Genomic DNA, 20867 nt, shown 5'->3' with positions numbered 1-20867 from the left:
AATAACATTAGTTTAACATAAATCTCTTCTGGAAAACAGCAGAGGATGAAACGCTTTCCAACTCATTTTATGAGGCCAGAAGTACCCGGATACAAAGCAAGATAAAGGGATTGCAAGCATAGAAAACTACATGCTAATATCTCTCATGAACATACATAAAAATTCTCACTGAAAAAAATAGAAAATTGAATACATCAATTTCTAAACCAATAACTCAACCAAGTGGGTCTATTCCAGGAATGCAATTCTCAAAACTGAATAGATATAATGCACACTGTTGACAGTGTAAAGGAAGAAAAAAATCACTAGATTATATCAGTTGATGAAGAAAAAGCACTTGATAAAATTCAATATCCATTCATGATGACAGACTAGAACTGTCAGCAAATTAAACACAGAAGGGCTTTTATTCCACACAATAAAGGTGTATCTAAAAATATCCTACAGTTAACATCATACTTAATGGCAAAAAAAATGGAATGTTTTCTTCCTATGATCATAAACAAGGCAAGGATGACCACAATCACCCCACCATCCCACAATTCAACACTAGTGAATTAGGCAGTGCAATAAGTCAAGAAAAAGAAACAAAAGGCATATATATATATATATATATATATATATATATATATATATATATGAAATCAAATTGTGACTCTGCATGCCACATGATTGTCTACATAGTAAATACAAAGGGACTTACAAAACGAACAAAACCTCCTAGAACTAGTAAGTGAGTTCAGCAAGTATGAAGATATAAGTTCAACATACAAAACTAAAACAAAATTTAAAAAGAGCAACACAATTTATAATAGCTCCAAAAGAATGAAATACTCTGGCATAAATGTAACAAAGTAGATACAGGATCTATATGATGAGCACTACAAAACAGTGATGAAAGAATCAAAGAGGACTTTAAAAAGTGGAGAAAAGGTGGCATATCGTGGAAAAGCCATATACCATGGTCATGCATTGGTAAATTTCAACATAGTAAATTCTTGAAAAATTGATTTACACAGATTTAATGCAATACCTATTAAGATCCCAGCAGAATCTTGTTAAACATATATAAACAAGCTGATTCTAAAATTTACATGGAAAGGCAAAGAAGCTAGAAGAACTAAAACACATTTGAAAAATGATAAAAAATAAACAAGTCACACTACTTGATTTTAAGGCTTATGCTACAGTAACTGAGACAGCATGGGGTTATCAAAGGGGCATACACATCCATCGATGGAACAGAGGAAAGCATCCAGAAATAAACTTAGTGGTATGGACAACTGATTTTATAATAAGTTGTAAGGAATGGGCACTGGCTCCATTTGGCACTCTTTGGCTTCATGGCAACTTGTGACCTTTTACTTTGAAGTCTGTGGAAGAAGTTGCCCCCTTCGGTAGGCTTACTAGATAGTCTGCTCTCATGGGTTCAACCAACAGAGTGGGCCAAACTTTGGTAGAGTGGACCAGTTCAATGGGGTTTTGAATCACACATGGATAGATGGCCTTTTCTTCATTCTATAGATAAGAAAATTAGATGTGCTGAACTATGGCTAAGTACTCTGTATCCCAGATCTAGTTGGTGGCAGAGTTTTAGTTTCTATTCATTGCCCTGATTACACAAAGGAAGTGCCTGGGACAGATGGCCAGCTTCCATTTCTTGCTTCTAGAGGGTGCAGAGGCCTTTCCTTATGAACTGGGTCAGCTGTGCAGTGACTGGGGTATAGTGCAGAGAGTGGATGCCCTCCAAGATTCTGTTTTTCAAGGAACCCCTTGTCTGCCTGCCTGCATCTCTGCTTGCAAGCTTAGGCTTCCACAGAGGCAGGCAATAAAGGAGAACAAACAGCAGAGGTCATGAGGCACAATGGCAGGCCAAGGCAGGGTGTCTAATAATGTAAGGTGTTCATTGGGCAGGTTCTGGGACTAGGCTGCTACTCCGAACACAGCTAAGGGCATATGCATCTGTTATTATTTCTATTTGGGGGCTGTCGAGTTGCTATGGGCTCCATTGTGTCCTCCTCCAAATTTTTATGTTGAACTTCTTACCTCCAGTACCTTGAAATGTGACTGTATTTGAAGATAAGGTCTTTACAGAGGTGATCAAGTTGCACCGAGGACACCTGTCACATAAGCAGAAGTTCAGACAAGCCCTTAGCCATGCTAACAAAAAGAAGAAGAGAACTCAAATTACTAACATACAGGATGAAAAAGGCAATATCACAACAGACACTACAGAAATACAGAAGATAATTAGAAAGTATTTTGAAACCCTATATTCCAATAAAATAGAAGATAGTGAAGATATCGATAAATTTCTTAAGGCATATGATTTGCCCAGATTGAGACAGGAAGACACACACAATTTAAACAGACCAATAACAAAGAAAGAAATAGAATAAGCCATCAAAAGACTACCAACCAAGAAAAGCCTTGGACCGGATAGGTATACAGCGGAGTTTTACAAAACCTTCAAAGAAGAATTAATACCAATACTTTTCAAGCTATTTCAAGAAATAGAAAAAGAAGGAGCTCTTCCAAATTCATTCTATGAGGCCAACATCACTTTGATCCCAAAACCAGACAAAGATACTTCAAAGAAAGAAAACTACAGACCAACATCTCTAATGAACCTAGATGCAAAAATTCTCAATAAAATTCTGGCGAATCGAATACAAAAGCATATCAAAAAAATTGTGCACCATGATCAAGTAGGATTCATCCCTGGGATGCAAGGCTGGTTCAATATACGGAAATCAATAAATGCTATTCACCACATCAATAGACTTAAAGACAAGAACCATATGATCATCTCGATAGATGCAGAAAAAGCATTTGACAAAGTACAGCATCCCTTTATGTTCAAAACACTAGAAAAACTAAGGATAACAGGAACTTACCTCAACATTGTAAAAGCTATATATGCTAAACCTCAGGCTAGCATCATCCTAAACAGAGAAAAACTGAAGGCATTCCCTCTAAAATCTGGAACAAGACAGGGATGCCCTCTATCACCACTTCTATTCAATTTAGTTCTCGAAGTACTAGCCAGAGCAATTAGACAGACAAAAGAAATTAAAGGCATAAAAATAGGAAAAGAAGAAATTAAATTATCGCTATTTGTGGATGGCATGATAATATACTTAACAGACCCAAAAGGGTCTACAAAGAAGCTGCTAGGGTTAATAAATGAATTCAGCAAAGTGGCAGGTTATAAAATCAACACGCATAAATCAAAGGCATTCCTGTATATCAGCAACAAAACCTCTGAAATGGAAATGAGGAAAACCACTCCATTCACAATATCCTCAAAAAAATAAAATACTTGGGAATCAACCTAACAAAAGAGGTGAAAGATTTATACAATGAAAACTACAGAACCCTAAAGAGAGAAGTAGAAGAAGATCTTAGAAGATGGAAAAATATACCCTGTTCATGGATAGGCAGAACTAACATCATCAAAATGGCGATATTACCAAAAGTTCTCTATAGGTTTAATGCAATGCCAATCAAAATCCCAATGGCATTTCTTGTAGAAATAGAGAAAGCAATCATGAAATTCATATGGAAAAATAAAAGACCCAGAATAGCAAAAACAATGCTAAGCAGGAAGTGTGAATCAGGTGGTATAGCGATACCAGACTTCAAACTATACTACAGAGCAATAGTAACAAAAACAGCATGGTATTGGTACCAAAACAGGTGGGTGGACCAATGGTACAGAATAGAGGACACAGAAACCAACCCACAAAACTACAACTTTCTTATATTTGATAAAGGGGCTAAAAGCATGCAATGGAGGAAGGATAGCATCTTCAACAAATGGTGCTGGGAAAACTGGAAATCCATATGCAACAAAATGAAACTGAATCCCCTTCTCTCGCCATGCACAAAAGTTAACTCAAAATGGATCAAGGAGCTTGATATCAAACCAGAGACAAGGCATCTGATAGAAGAAAAAGTTGGCTACGACCTACATACTGTGGGGTCGTGCTAGGAGCCACAAGCATATATACGATGTATGGCACCTTTGGTTGTAAAGTGACGCCAGCTAGCCACTGAGATGATTATGTTAAAATTTACATTCATATGCAAACTGGACTCCCGCTGTTCACCTTGGCCTGCTACCGGACTCAAGTTACGGGACTTTACGGGACTGCTGGAGAGTTCCCATTGGTTGGGGAAGGATAGTAGGAGGGAATTCCGGAGGAGGTCGGAGAGGACGGGGGGTTCCGGTCGGCGCGCGGTTCCGGTCGGACACCCTCGTGGGAGGACCGGTTTTTGACTTGCTGGCGCTGAGAGTGTTAGCGGCTTTTTCAAAATAAAGTTTTGTTCCTGCTTGATTGGCTCGTGATTCTGTGCCCAGCCAAGACTGCGGCAGGGTCGGGCTCCAAATTCCTCAATAGGACACCCATAGCCCAAGAGTTAATAACTAGAATCAACAAATGGGACTTACTCAAACTAAAAAGTTTTTTCTCAGCAAAAGAAACAATAAGAGAGGTAAATAGGGAGCCTACATCCTGGGAACAAATTTTTACTCCTCACACTTCAGATAGAGCCCTAATATCCAGAGTATACAAAGAACTCAAAAAATTAAACAATAAGATAACAAATCACCCAATCAACAAATGGGCCAAGGACCTGAACAGACACTTCTCAGAGGAGGACATACAATCAATCAACAAGTACATGAAAAAATGCTCACCATCTCTAGCAATCAGAGAAATGCAAATCCAAACCACCCTAAGATACCATCTCACTCCAGTAAGATTGGCAGCCATTATGAAGTCAAACAACAACAAGTGCTGGCGAGGATGTGGAGAAAAGGGTACACTTGTACACTGCTGGTGGGGCTGCAAATTGGTGCGGCCAATTTGGAAAGCAGTATGGAGATTCCTGGGAAAGCTGGGAATGGATCCACCATTTGACCCAGCTATCGCACTTCTCGGACTATTCCCTGAGGACCTTAAAAGAGCGCACTATAGGGATACGGCTGCATCAATGATTATAGCGGCACAATTCACAACAGCTAGACTGTGGAACCAACCTAGATGCCCCTCAATAGATGAATGGATAAAAAAAATGTGGCATCTATACACAATGGAGTATTATGCAGCACTAAGAAATGACAAAATCATAGAATTTGCAGGGAAATAGATGGCATTAGAGCAGATTATGCTAAGCGAAGCTAGCCAAGCCCTAAAAAACAAATGCCAAATGTCTGCTTTGATATAAAGAGAGCAACTAAGAACAGAACAGGAAGAGCATGAGGAAAAGACTACAGTAAACAAAGACGAATGGGGGGGAGAGAAAGGGAGAGAGAAGGGAAAGCATATGGAAATGGTAGGAGACCTTCAATGATACATAAAATTATAAGAGGTTATGAGGGGCAAGGGGGAGGGAAAAAGGGAGAGAATTGAACAACAGCAGAGGAGGTAGAGAGGGATGATGGGAGGGGAGGGGAGGGGAGGGTGGATAGTAGGGGATAAGAAAGGTAGCAGAATACAACAGTCACTAATATGCCATTATGTAAAAATGTGAATATGTAACAGATGTGATTCTGCAATCTGTATTTGGGGTGAAAATGGGAGTTCAAAACCCAATTTGAGTCAAATGTATGAAAGATGATATATCATGAGCTATGTAATGTTTTAAATAATCAATAAAAAAAGAAGAAGTTCAGACACATCCTCACAGAGGAAGCACGATATGAAGACCCAGGGGGAAGACAGCTACCTATTATATGTCAAGTCCTGGAACAGATTCTTCTCCATGACCTTTAGAAGGAACCAATTCTGCTGGCACTCTGATCTTGGACTTCCAGCCTCCAGAATGTAACAAATAAATGTCTGTTGTTTGAGCCCCTAGTCCATGAGACTTTATTATGGCAGCCCAAACTGACTAATACAAGAGTCAGCCGTGGGCAGTCTGTGAGTGGCTGCGAGGGCCTCTTTGAACTGCCTGCAGGAGGGCTCACAACTAGAAGCACCTTCATAACAGTCATTGCTCCCCTGTGCCTGAAGGCAGCCATTTTGGTACCAGGAGAGGGGAGGGGTTGCAGACACAGTTGTCCTGGGAGCCTCCTCTGCTCTTCTCAAGGAGTCAGAAGAAGTTTTAGCCTGTGGGTGCACCTGCTTGGTGCCTCCTGGAGAGGAGCTGGGGGCTGTTTTTAGCACATGCACCCTTTCCTCCCTTTCTGTCTGTCTTCTTTCCTAAATAAGAGAAGGCAGTTCCTTCAGCACCAGGAGCAAAAAAGAGGGAGGGGGCTGAGAAATGAAAGACTCAGAGAGTGTTACACATAACAGTGGGCGTATTTTATGGAAAGCAGCCGACAATCAGTGTTTGCAGATGCCTTTTATTTTATATTATTTCCTCATCTGTTCTGCTTTCTTGGGTGGGAGCCAGAAAGTTAATATTCTCCGTCAAAGTCGGCCTTTTATCTGTCAGGTTCAAAATGAAACTGAGACGCTGGGGCTTTAATGTGTCTCAGCCCAAAGCCAAACACACCTTCTCAGCAGCTCTGGCCCTGGGACTATCGCAGGGGCTACTACCTGCCACCTCAGAGAGCAGTTCCCACTGAGTATTCTTTCCAGGGCTTTTGGTTAAGAGTTGCTGTGACAATTTCAACAGGATACAGGTCCCTTGTGATCCTTGCTTGGCTATGGCCTTTTGGCATCATAGTATTCAAGCATGATGAGAGGGTTAACTCTGCTGGAGTCCCATTTGGGATCCTCAAAAGGAATCTCACTGAGGAGTGGTCTGAACCTAGTTGTGATTGTTTTTAAACATGTCTCCAGTTTCTTTGACAGCTCCCCCCAAGAAAAAGCAGTGCCTAATTCCTCCCCCTTTCAATATGAGCTGGCTTTCATGACTCACTTCTAATAAACAGTCACAAAAGTAACAAAAAGTGACATTGTGTGATTTCCCAGGCTAGATCATAAAAAGCAATACAGCTTCCACCTGGCTCCCTCTCATGGGACACTCACCTTGGGAGCCTTGAGCTGCCATGTAAGAAATCCAGCTGTCCCGAAGCTACCCTGCTGGAGGGATTGTGTAGAGAGACCACACAGAGAGACCAGGAGCCCAGCTGTGGCAGCCCCAGCTGTTGGAGTCTTCCCAGCCCAAGCACAGACAGAGAAGAAGGCTTAGCGATATCCCCACCTCCAGCCATCTAACTGCAACTGCATGAGAAACCCCAAATAAGAGCTGCCTTGCACCCCAGAACAATGAGAGTTCATGACAAATGACGATCACCACTTTACCCCATTATGTTTTGGGGAATTTGTTGTAAAGTCAGATAACCAGTACAATGGCCTTCTCCATACTATTTTTTTTCCTCCTTTAAAGCAAAATTGTAGAAGTTAGATTCTTGTCTTTTTCTTTCTTTTTTTTTGGGGTGATTTTTAGTTGTACATAACATTAGGATTCATTTAATCAAAATTATAAAACCATGAAATATAATTTGTTCTAAGTCAGTTCCCAGTACTTTTCTGCTGTACAAATCCTTGCTTGGCCATTTACCTTGGGTCAAAAGGCCTGGATTCCAGGTCAGATTCTCCTGGTACATGGTCATAGTTTACTCACTCAAACCTTCTGAACCTCGTTTTCCTTATTTATGCAATGAGGATGAGAGAATGAGATTAGCTTGGCAAAGAAATTAGAAGGGTCAAATGAAATGGTGGATATATATTTGTTTTCAATATCTCAGTTCCCTGAAATACAGGAAATATCATCAACACATTTCTTTTGAGGGGCTCCCATCACAAGTGTATGGTAGAAAGATATGTAGAGAGAACAAGTGTTACCTGAATAGACACGTGCAACTGGAAGAGGTGAGCGACTCTTTGTAAATGATAAGAACTATTCAGAAGCACCTTCTTGTTGTTATGATCTCTCACAGTTCCAGGGAGCAAACAATGATACTGCTCAATCATGGAGGTTCATTTCATGGTAGGTAGCCCAAGGCTTTGTGGCCCTCTTAGTTAAACCCCAATCAAAGTTAGGACCTCTGCAATCAATTTGGGGCCTCCTGGAGGTTTGAAGGCCACCTGAAAAGCAGTGGGTTGGCCCTGGGGCTAGAATTCCAGAAACTTCCCTGTATCAATCACATCCCACTCAACCTCAGACCCAGTTGGACTCAATAGCAAATCTGGGGGTCAATTGAAATTGAAAATAGATATTGTGAGAAGGAATAAGGAGTGAGAATTTTAGGGCATGCTGCACCACCACATACTGAGTTTGGACCTAGAATTCTGCCCACCTTTCTGAGTGTTCTGCCCTCAGCACTTCTGGGGGGCCTCTCCTTTTCTTACAATATGGCTGCTGCTAATAAAGGCATAAATGCTGCAAAGCACTTATTACAGTAATATTATCTTTATATTATCCCAGCATTACCAGGCCGTGTGCAGGGCCGGGGAGGCGGGAGAACCTCTTTGGTGCTGTCAGTAATCGGAGGAAGGCAGTTTAGTTTAATGATAATGACTTACACTTACATAGCTGCCCTCATCCCAGAGGACCCTGGAGCACTTTACAAACATACTCTCACTCTGAGCCTTTCTAACAAACCTGAGCCGCAGCAATGCTTATAAATAATATATATTCTGAGTGCCTCTATATACTGCAAATGTATGATATAAATATGTATAAATGTAACAAATATGATTTTTGCATGTTACATTTATAATCTTTAAAAAAAATGGTGACCTATCATGAGTGTGCAGCCACAAAAACAGACTCATAGGATGCTGAAGTCCAATAAATACTGATACTGTGAAACCATTTATAGCAGGTACCAGCCCCGGGCTTTTAAAAGCTAAAGAAATTGTTCATGGTCTGCATTCACTAGGTTCCTCTTTCACTGGGAAGGTCATTCTCAGGTCAAGTTCATTCAACCAGTCCCAGTTTAGGATTCAGCAAATCCATAAGAGTAGACGGTCCTGGATATTCTTTAGGGTTGATTATGAAGCTGATCAAGGTGCTGTGTGACCAGGGACAAAACAGGAAACTTCTCTGGGCTTCAGTGGAATTCTCCACATAAATGATTAGAAGGCTCTATGGGAGCTTATGCTATTGCTCCTAATCCTTCAGATACTCCCTAGATTAGAATTACATACATATGCCTTTTGTCATGTGAATTTGAAGTTTCCCACCTTAGACAACATTTACTTTGTCACCTGATAGATTTGGCGTTTGGCCATGTTTTCTAATTACAGTTGTTGTATAATCAACTGTCTTGAAACTTAGTCATGTAGAACAAACACCATTTTTTTTTCATGTTCATGGTTTCTCTGGTTCAGGAATTGGACCAGGCCACAGTACAGATGGCTTCTCTCTGCTCAAGGATGTCTAGAATCTCAACTGGAAAGACTAGAAAGCTGAGAAAGACTCAATGGTGTGGCTGGGATCATCTGAAGGTTTGTTCTCTCACATGTATAAAGCCTGGGCTAACCTGGTGAAAAAGACAGTGAACCATACTGCCTACTTAGGGCCTCTCCATTGAGCGTGTACTTCCTCACAACATAGCAGTCTCAGAGGAAGCTGACTTCTTAAATGGCAACTCAGGGCTCCAAATGCAAGAAATACACGTGGAAATCACATGGCCTTTTCTGACCCAGTCTTAGAAATCAGTGTCACTTCTATTGTCCTCTATTGTCAAGGAGACGCAAGTCCCCCTGGACTATTAGACACTGGCCCTCAATGGGAGGAGTTTCAAGAACACATGGTAAGAGGATACATTGCTGTGGCCATCAGAATTAGTTTCCTATGCTGTCTTACAAATGACCACAGCCTTAGTGGCTTACCATGATGAACATTTTTGCTATTTCCACATACCAGAAGTTTGCGCGTGGCTTAACTGTGTCCTCTGTTCAAAGTCTAGATGTCAATCAGACTGTTTCTTTCTGGGGCTCAGGATCCTCTTCCTGATGCTCTTGTTATTCAGTCTCCACATCTGGGAAACCACGGTTAAGATCAATGGTAAGGGGCTGGGGTTGTGACTCACAGGTAGAGCATTCACCTAGTACATGTGAGGCCCTGGGTTCAAACCTCAGCACCACATAAAAATAAATAAATAAAGGTATCGTGTCCAACTACAACTAAAAAATAAATATTAAAAAAAATCAATGGTAAAAATGTGTGAAGGCATCAGGAATACCCCCAAAGAACTATATAAATGCAACTTATAATTCTCCAACTAGATTGTAAGATTCCCAAGGCTGGTGTGCTGGGTTATTTTCACATGGGATGTGCCATGGAACCCAGGGCAGGACAAAGCACATGGCTGGTTCTCAGGAAATGCGGACTAGTTGAAAGCATGCATTGAAAGATGGATAAATGAGTGAGAGATAAGACTTGAATCTCAAGATTTTGAAAGAGGATCAAGGAATATGGAGCCAGGGGGAGAATTCATATCTGGTGTGTCCCTCTTGCTGTCACAAGTGAAAGAGCTGCAATGAAACATTAGAAATACACTTTGTATCCTTACTCTTGAAGATAGTCTGAATGCTTGCAGGAAAAGGTACGGGGTGCTGGTGAGAGCAGGGCCATGGAGTCAGACAGATTTGGGTTTGAATGCTAGTTCATCCCTTTTCTAGTTGAGTTATCTTGGGTGAGTTATTGAACCTCTGAGCCTGAGGTACCCCATTAATGGAACGAGAGGCATGGGAATAGTGCACACGATGCGTGGGAAACTGCTCCCAAGATCCATGTAGATGATGCCCGTTTAGCATCAGCTGGTCTTACAAGGGACAGCAAGGAGTGTGCGTTCAAGTTCAGGTTGTGGAACAGCACTGCCTGGTTCAAAGCCTGGCTCCACCGCTTCCTGGCTATGTGACTTTGGGTAAGTGACATAACCTGTCTGGTTCTCCATTTCTTTGCATGTAAAAAAATATATATGCATACACATAATTTCTGGCCATACTTTGAATCTAACCAGTGTGTCATGCATACTAAGCATGTACTCTGCCACTGAGCTGTATCTTCAGACTGAGGATAATATCTTTATATGCTTGATAGAGTTAGCTATCAGGAATAAATGAAATAATGTGTATAAAGTGCTTAGAATAGCATATGGTTCATGGTAAGTACTCAATGAATATTAGCTGTTGTTGATTTGTTACATCATCTGCTTCCCTTCGTTCTCCTCCTCCCTTTTTCTTCTCACTGTGTATGAGTGGGGTCCTTCAGTCATCCCAGTTCTCTGCTGCGTGAGTTTCACAGGCCCTAAGATGCCTCAGCAACTCCCTAATTCAGCTCAGTATTTCATTTGGCCAAGGAATGGGAGAGGTAAGCCTTACTGAGCACCACTCCTTCCTCTTCTTTCCCCTGGCATCCGGGCACTTTTTGGAATGGTACCTCCCTCTATTGAGGTGCTTCCACTGGAACCGAAGCTGATATCTTCCTGTCCCTCATCCTCACTTCCAAATAAGCACTAAGTCCTGTCCATTCTCCCTCCAGAATCTATCTGGCACCTGTCCGTACCTCTCTACCTCCATGACATAATTTGGTCCACATCTCTTGCCAGAATGAAGCCATGGTCCCTCAGTGCTTGCACTTTTTTTTTTTTTTTTTTTTTTGGTACCAGGGATTGAACTCAAGGGCACTCGACCACTGAGCCACATCTCCAGCCCTATTTATGTTTTATTTAGAGACAGGGTCTTACTGAGCTGCTTAGAGTCTTGCTGAGTTGCTGAGGCTTGCTTTGAACTTGTGATCCTCCTGCTTCAGCCTCCCAGCCACTGGGATTACAGGCATGCGCTATTGTACCCAGCCTGCTCTCACTCTTGAACCTGCATTTACATTCCCCTCAGGAACCACAGAACTTGTTGTCATTCCCCTACTTAAAACTTTCTCACAGCTTCCCACTACACTATCCATAAAACCCAAACCCTTTACCTCATCTTTCTTATCCCTACCCTCATTCCAGAGCAGCCAATCCCCTTCCTGCCTCAGGCCCTTTGCATTTGCTGTTCTCTCTGTTTAAAATGTCTCCTCTACCCACCAAAACCTTCCAGAAGACTCTACATCCTGAGAATTTCAGCTTAATATCAGATCTAGAGAGAGAGGCATCTCCTCACCACTGCCTCCATCTAAATTAGGTCCCTTTGTATCTTTGTCATACTTTTCTATTCCTTCTTAACACCACAATATGTAGTTAAATATTTTTTTACTGAATGTCTACTTCCCCCATTCAACTTTCAACTCTTGGATGGCAAGGAAAGCATCCCTTGCCTTACATATTGTTGCTCCTGAATAAATATTCACTGAATGAATTAAAGCAGTTATCATTTCCTAGGTCCTTTGTAAACAATCTACTGAGAAACCAAGAGAGACAGAAAAAATTGGCCAAGTCACTCAGCTGATAACTGGGCCAAGAGGGAGGCCCATGACCCTTTGCTCCCCAAGCTTTCATGGTCCTTAGCAGCTTCTCAGTGGGATTCTGACGGGGTACAAGGCATAATTTTTTGCAATTAAGGTAGCTAGGTCAAAAGTGAGAAATCTTGATCATCATGGAGGCTGGGAGTGAGGATGGGGGTTCTCTCTAGCTTCCTGCTTACCCATAGTAACAAAAATTGAATAGGCCAAGGTAGTAAGCACTGAAATGTGCCACCTAGATCCTCTTTCAAAGGACTCACTGCTCAGCTGTCCTTAATCAGCCTTCAGCTCTCAGCCCATGCAGGGTAAGTCTCAGCTTCTGAAAGAGCTATGTTCAAGTCCACAGCCCTCCGGGGCTATCCCACACTCAGGTACAAAGGTCTGGCCAGCCTGGCCCAACTCACTGCAACTCTGATGGACCAAAGAACTCCAGAGCTCTCACTGTGGTCAGCCATAGTTGGCCCTAGGCCTATGCCAGAGCTCCTCTGCTCACTTTCCACTTCTCCTTCCTTGCCTTCTTTTTCCCAGTCATTGATCGTAAGAACAGCTCAGTAAGCATTCCACAGGCTAAATTGCATCTCAAAGCACACTTGCTGGGAAACCCAACCTGTGATATTCAGTATTCCAGACCACCAGCCATGTAACTTTGGAACATAATTCCTGCTCTTATTGTATATTACTGGGTTGGAACCCAGAGTCTTTCCTATGCTAGGCAAGGGTTGTCCCACCGAGCCAAATGCCCAGCCCTAGTTCATGCATTTTGACTAAGGGCAGCAATTTTCTTTATTTTCTCCTGGAATAACACAATCTGTAACTTCCTGTGCAATGCTCATTCCAGCACAGGTGCCCTCCCCCATGAGGGTGTTGGAGAACTTTCGAAAACGCAGCTTGCCTGGCTGCACACTCACAGCTCCTGGTTCAGTGGGGCTGGTATGGGGCTGGGGGTTAGGCATGTCTAACATGCACCCGGAGATACTGATGCTGCTGGCCAAGGACCACATAGTACAGAGCACTCCTGACTGATAAAGGTTCCACTTATAATTTTGCTACTGAACCAGGGTATAAAAGCAATATACATTCAGTAGAAACCATACTTTGAATTCTGAATTTTGACCTTTACCTGGGCTACTATTATGTGATATGATCTCTCTGGTGATGCTGAGCAGCGACAGTAACCACAGCTCCCAGTCAGCCCTGAAATCAGGAGGGGAAACAAGCGACACAACAGTGTGCTGTGTTACTAAGCCCGTGTGTGTGACAGGTTAGGTGGACGAAATGCATTTTAGAACCTTTTCAGCTTATAACAATGGGTTTAATGGGACATAACCCCATGGTAAGCTGGGGAGCATCTGTATAGGGAAGTGACAAATTGACTGAGGATGTCATTGTCTTCTCAGTTCTAGTCTCTGTGGTCCCTTGGCAAGGTGCCTCACAATGTTCCCTTCCACCTGGGAACTTACATTTAATTATATTTAAATCATCAAAAAGATGTCTGACTTGAGTGGACCCTTGGGTAGGGGAAAGAAGCCAGTAGATGGAACACACACACAAAACTGCTCTTTCCTTCAGGCTACCTGAAGTTTGCAAGCATCCGGGGTTCTGACTTCTCTTTCTGCTGTGCAGTCAATTCCCTCTCCCAGCCCTGCCACCCTCCTGAGCCCCACTTTCTGGGGAAGTAATTTCCTGAGGCACGTGTGTGACAGATACCCTAGGCTAAAGCCACTGACTGTTCTAATCTACTCTCTGTGTCCCTTAAGCTGGAAGTCTCCAGAAGAACCACGAGAAAACAGCCAAGAGGTGGGCTGAGGCTCAGAGAACTAATTGAAGAACGACTCCTCTGCGGGGCGTTAATACCTTGCAAAGAAGTGAATCGACTGGCATTTTTTTTTTTTAGAGTTTAATAAAAATATATATGCACCGTGAGAAAATCACAGCAATAATTCCTTGCACCTTTGTTCCAAGAAGCCCAAAGCACTCCCCATATATTATCATATTCATTATCCTATTTTCTTCACGTTTCTCATTAATTTTTTTCCGAGGTGATATATTAATATGAAATTCTAAATCACATTAAGAATACCACGAGTCAACGCGTTCTCCTCACCCCAACTCCACCTTCCTCTTCTCCCCTTTTCATCCATCATCCTCACCCCTTTCCCACCCCGAGGAGGGCAAATCAGGTGCTGATGGAAGTACTGCTTAGCCAGGGGCCTTCTTTCCCAGGACAGTGGCCAGGGCTCAAGCCCCTTCCCTAGGGGCACTTGATCAGACCAGGACTCTGAGGTAGGTCAACTCCCCTTAATGGGTGTAAAGCCCTCCTCCCCCTCCCTCTTGCAGAGGGAAAGAATCAGGCTCATTACAGATATTATCATGCAGCACTTCATATTTCAAAGAGCTTTATAATCGCTAATTAGTTGTTGCCAGAGAATATGGAAATGGCGCCTTGCTGGAATCCCACAGACTGAGGCCAGAGTTCTGCAGGCAGGTCAGTGCCTGCTGACCGCCCTGCCTGGCCTGGCACGCAGGAAGCTGGGCCACCACAGGTCACAAGGCACAAGGATGCAGTCACGGCCAGTGAGGTTCTGGGGATTCTGGGCAGAATCAAAACAGCATCCTGAGTCAGAGAACATTCCAGAAATTTCCTGAAGACCTGAAGGGCAACACACACACACACACACACACACACACACACACACACACACACACACATTTGTGTTCTGTTGGGCTTCTAAAGCCCCTGGGGGAAAAGGAGGGACCAGGAGCAGCATGAATTCAACCCAAATTACCTCAGTCTCATTGGAATTTCCTTCCAAAGCCTTCAGAAGCTGGGGCCTGAAGGGGCCTGAAGGGGGCAGGCCTGGGGGAGTCTGAGGCTGCCTACTTGGAGGGGCAGTTCCCTGAAGGTTGAGAGGACAGAGAGCAGGCAGCATTCTCATTGGGGACTCCATTCATCGTCCATCCTGTGAATAGGGACTGAGGAGGCGCTCCCAGAAAGGAAGTTTCCCTTCTAGCAAAGCATGTCCACACAGGTCAGAAGTGGGTGGGAAAGCCCAGGAAGTAGTCCTGGCTTAAAGAAACACCATGCCCCAACTCCCAGGGAGTGGCAATCTCAAACATAGATGTTTTTGGCTTTCCTCTCTTTTGACAAGGGACCTGTGGTGGTCATTGTGTCATCTTATTATACCTCACCTAATAACTGCAGTGTTTGTGCTGAGGCTGAATGAAGATGAAGAGCTGGAAGTCGGACACATCGGAGAACACCTACAATCCCAGACACATGGGAGGCTGAAGCAGGAGGACTGCAAGTTTGAGGCCAGTCTCAGCAACTTAGCAAGAGCCTGTCTTGAAAACAACAACAAAAAAATGGAGGTATAATGCTGTGGCAGAGCACTAGCCTAGCATGTTCAAGGCCCTGGGGTCTGTCCCCAGTATTGAAAAGAGAGAGCAGGAGCACACGTGAAAAAGAGACAGAAAGAGAGAGAGAGCGCAGGGGAGATGTCTGCCTGCCTTATTCTATGTGATTCTATGAGACTGATATGCCTTGAACCTCATGTCTCAGAGCTTCAGCAACAAAAGGAGCCTCACCCCTGCTTTACAAAGGGCAGCTCTCATGAGAACACAGACTGTTCAACAGGAACAGGAAGTGGCATTGGGGAGGGGGATTGGACTACACAGAGAGCTCCCCCCAGGACCTTTGGGAACCAGTGCTTATACCATTTGGGTCATTTTAGGACTTCACGATTGGTCTTTCCCACACCTTTTCTGAGTTTCATGCTGACCCCACTAGCTGGAAGGTCAGACCCAAAGTCTTCATTAAGAGCTTAAACTGCTACCTGGAGCAGTGGTGCACACCTATAATCCCAGCCGCTTGGGAGGCTGAGGCAGGAGGATTGCGAGTTCAAAACCAGCCTCAGCAACTTAATGGGGCCCTGCCTCAAAATAAAATATAAAAAAGGGCTGGAGATTTGGCTCAGGGGTTAAGCACCCTTGGGTTCAATCTGTGGTACAAACGAAAAAAAAATGCTTAGATTGCAACTTGATGTCCTCTTAGCAATTCTCCTCCCCAGTGCCATTTTTCTTTCTCCGAGGTCCCAGAAATCAAAGGTGATGGGGTTCACCCTGGGATGTGGGTGGGAAAGTTTGCCAATATCTCACGACTTCTGGGTCAAAATGGTCTTTCTCCCTGCAGCTACCCAGAACCCCTCGTGAGCTTCTGCCTTCAGCAACTGTCCCCTACCTCTCTTGTTATTCTGACCTCTTTTCCATACTCCAAGAAGACAAAATATACCTCCACTGTGAAGGGGACCCAGAACCCTATGGCTCAGTCCTGACGGTGACTACAAAAAGCCCTTTGAGGCTGGGGTGGGCGCATCCCTCAGCCATCCAGCTCTCTGACTCTAAGAGCTCTTCTGGCTCCTGATAGAGGTAGGGGTATGCACACTTACCCTTATGCACACTCACCCTTATGCACAGACCCTCACACAGGATACACTCATGCACTCACACTTGCATGGACACACTCATTGGAACTCACACGTGCACCTTCCACAGGCAATATACACATGCATACCACACACACACACACACACACACACACACACACGCTCACCCACACACATGTTCTGACCGTGTGTCCTCAGCTCTTACATTTTGCTTCTGTTGCGGCTGTGGTATTGCTAATTGAATCAGGACTGGGAGGAAGGTGGGGGCTGGGGAAGGGGACCACTTCCTCTGCTATCCCAACTGCTCCCCCTTCAGGCTTCAGCTGAGTCTGTGGCAGCAGGAAGTGGAGCTGGAGGTTTTGAAATGCACGCAAGGAAGGAAGCAGGCAGGAGATGGAGAGGAACAGAAGTGTGGAGGGCTGTGGGGGCATAGGGAGCCTCTGTCCAGGGCCGGGTCAGTGCAGTGGGAGGTGACAAAGAAGAAGACACCATATTTTCCTTGTATCCACATCAGAAGGACATGAAGTGGGGAAAATAGAGACCTAAGGGTCCAAGTAGATCTCTGTGGAACCTTGGGCCAGGAGGTCACTTAACATCTCTAAGTCTCAGTTTTCCTATCCCTAAAGTGAAAATTATGATACTCTTCCTTTAGAAGTACCATAGAGATGAGCAAAAATGTCCTTCAAGAGTCCGGAATGGAGGACAGCCTCAGCAAATGGCTGTGATTGTCACTGATGCCTAAATCAGATGGGATCTTGGAAGGTGTCTGTTCTTGGCCATACTCTTGAGGAATTACCAAGGACACGACTTTCCTTTATAGAAAATCTATACCTCTCAGGACTCTTTCCAGTTGTCCCATCATAGAGGTGATGGTGCAAAGAGAGACAATGATTGTAGGCTGTGCCATCATCCACAGGGATAAAAGAGCTGGGAGGGCCATGTGTGAGGTCAATACAGTGGTGGTTAGGGGGCAGCTCCCAGGACAAGCACCAAGGAGAAAAGGAACACAAGTTCTTCTCCCTGGTTCTGGGAAAATAAGCTTCTAATTGTTTTTAGGTGTGGCCAGAACCATCAGGCAGGACCAGAGACACAGGAAAAGGTGGAGAGAAACTGACAGCTTTGATGCATCCCCAGGGAAATGGGGCTGCCTCCATGGCTACTGATTCAGATACTGGTCCCACATTTTCTTTTTATCCTTCCTTTGAGCCTCTTGAAACATCCTGAACAGCAAAACACTAAGCACAGAGAGGTCATTGCCAGTGTGGTGGTTAAGGGCTCAGATTCTGAAGCCAGAACCCCTGTGTTTGAATCCTGGCTCTACAACTTGCCTGCTGTGTGACTTATTTTCAATGTGCCTCAGTTTCTTCATCTGTAAAATGGGGAAACTTAACACAATGCCAGACACATGATGTTATCACAATGATGACTTTATACTCTTTGGCCAGTTTCCCTGAATGGGGAAAATTACTCAGAGGGAGGCTTGGTCCACGGTTGCCTAGCAATCAATTGGAGCCTAATAATGAGTCCTAGGGAAGCTGCAGGTCTAGATCTGTTCTACAAAGTTCATGCTCTCCTCTTTCTGTTTCCCCAGGAGATGCAAATCCTCGTTTTGGGTTTAACCCGCTCTTCCTCTCTGTCCCAGGTATGCTCATTTAGGAGTTTTCCCATCTGACCCTCTATTCCACAGCCCTGTCCCTAAGTAGCTGAACCTGTCCCTTCAACCCCTGTTTCTACAAATGCTGTTTCCAGCACAGAGCAGTGCCAAAACTATGGGGCCAGAAACAAACAGTCCAGCTGCAGTCTTGCTTCATTCCTTGCTAGACTCAGTTTTCTCCTCTGACAAATGGGGATAAACAGCTGCCTACCCAATTTCTCAGGTATGTTTTATAAAAAATGAGAATGTTTATGAAGGTGATCCACAAGCTGGAAAGCCTCAAGCAAGGCATGCATATAGCTCACATATTTATAGCTCTCCCTTAAAATGCAGAGCTCTTGTGCAGTGCACAACCTGAACATCTTTACTATCCCTACACTATTGAGTTATTGTTTGAATTGAGACATCTCACGTTTTTGCCACTTCTAGAAAAAGCTTCTCATTCTTCCATGCATCAGTCAGATAGACTGTGTAACAAACATCCCAAAGCATAGCAGCTTGTGTGGTTCTACCAGTATGAGCTGGACTCAGCTCTGCTTGTTCCTGTGCTGTGGTGAGGCGTAGAGCAGTTAAGAGGCTTTAGTGGTTTTGGTGATTCTCAAATGTCTTGATATCCACCTGGAACAACCGAGCTACTCAATTCTGCTTCACTTTTACCTCCTTCTCCAGCAGGCCACCTTGCCATGTTAGACTTTCATGGCAAAGACACAAGGGCAAGAGTGAAGAAATATAAACATGGAAGAAACCAGCCCTGAGCATGTGCTTTTCAAGTCTCTACTTGTGTTAAATGCATGTTTTTACGAGCATGTGAAAGTCCTGTGGGTTTCAGTAGGGAAAGAATGGGCATCTCCTTCAGTGTTTCTAGATCTGGCCTGTGGAGGTTTATCATCTCCATATGTGCGTTAGCACCCTCATATGTTAGCACATCTTTCCCATTTGAATCATTCTTCCTTTAAATGTACAGCTCTTGTGCAGTGCACATCCTGAATATCCTTACATGGCTGTTCTGAGCTATCGTGTACCAGAGTAAATTCACATGAAAGCAATTAAATAGTGAATGCTCCAGGAATGTAACCTGTTATTAGAGATAATATTGGACTCTGAGTAGACAGGTTTCAACCATGGAACTAGGAAATAAAATTCAAAAAAGGGTTCTCAAAAGGAAGGAGGGAATCAGAAAAGAAAGTTGAGGCTCAGCAATGAAGAAGTTTTGGAGGGCTGGGCAGAGGGGAAGCTGGGAAGGGCACTGGGCCAGGAATTTCCTGTGGAAAAGGACACATAAAGAGCATCAAGACCCAAGGGCCTTGCTGCTGGTTCAAAGGGCTGTGAGCCTGCTCTGGGCGGGGGGACTCCTGCATCACACAATATGGTTTATTTTCCATTCTGGCAGAGCTGTGGGTCCCCAAAGCCTTCATCCTTTAGCCATTCAGTGAGTTGCGCTACCTGGCCGCAGGCTGTTCCCAGTCTCCTTCCACCTGGCTTCTTATTTTTGCCCTGCCTGCCATTCATAGGCGAATCCAGTACAGCGTGCTGCTCAGCCCGGCCTCTAACAACCCAGCAACTGGGCCTCCCTTCTTACTTCTTGCCTCCATCCCGTCAGTAGGCAGAAAAGGACAAGAAGCACTGTTCCAAAATTCCACACCCTGGAGTGAGAGGCCACCTCTCCCAACAGTACCTAGCTCTGCTATGGGCTGCTGAGGATGGACCTTGGCTCATCTGGGGCCAGAGGCTGGGGCGAAGGTGGCAGTCTTCTAAGAGGCAGGGGTGGAGGAGGGTGAGGAGATGAAGGGGTTGGGGAAAAGGAAGGGAGTAAGAAGATGAAGGAGAGAAGAGCTGAGAGGAAATTGGGGGAGGGGAGGGAAGTGGGTCAGAGGAGACAGGACAGATGGGGACAGAGAGGAAGAGGGCAGGAAGGTGGGAAGGCTTTGAGTTCGCTTGTCTCCTGTGACTCCATACACACACACATACACACACACACACACATACACACACACATACACACACACACATACACACACACACATTCTTTCTGAGGAGTTTTGTAGGAAGCCATACAACAGGGAGAATAAGGGAAAGAGGGCTATAGAGAAAAGCTAGCTGTACAAGAGGGCTCCCAAGCCATGCATTTTGGAACGTGGGAGCGGATAGAGGCAAAAGTCTTGGCCCACTGCCAGTCTGGACTGGCCAGTGGGAGACTGAGCAAGTTCAGGTTCAGAGTCCACTCCAGCTGCTCTACTTAGGAGATTCTCCAGGCATGCTTGTGACAGCAGATAGCAAGCAGCCTGCCCTGAACATGAAGTCCCACATTGATAAAATGGGGATAATGTAAATCCCTGCCTTATAGACAGGCTAAAGAGAAGTTCAATAAACAAAGAAATATGCCTGTAGGACGTGTGGCTGGT

The sequence above is a fragment of the Spermophilus citellus genome (genome assembly GCF_964194105.1).
Source record: "Spermophilus citellus genome assembly, chromosome: X".
In the NCBI taxonomy this organism is placed as follows: domain Eukaryota; kingdom Metazoa; phylum Chordata; class Mammalia; order Rodentia; family Sciuridae; genus Spermophilus; species Spermophilus citellus.
The sequence above is the reverse complement of the archived record's forward strand: the minus strand, read 5'-3'. Positions refer to the sequence as shown.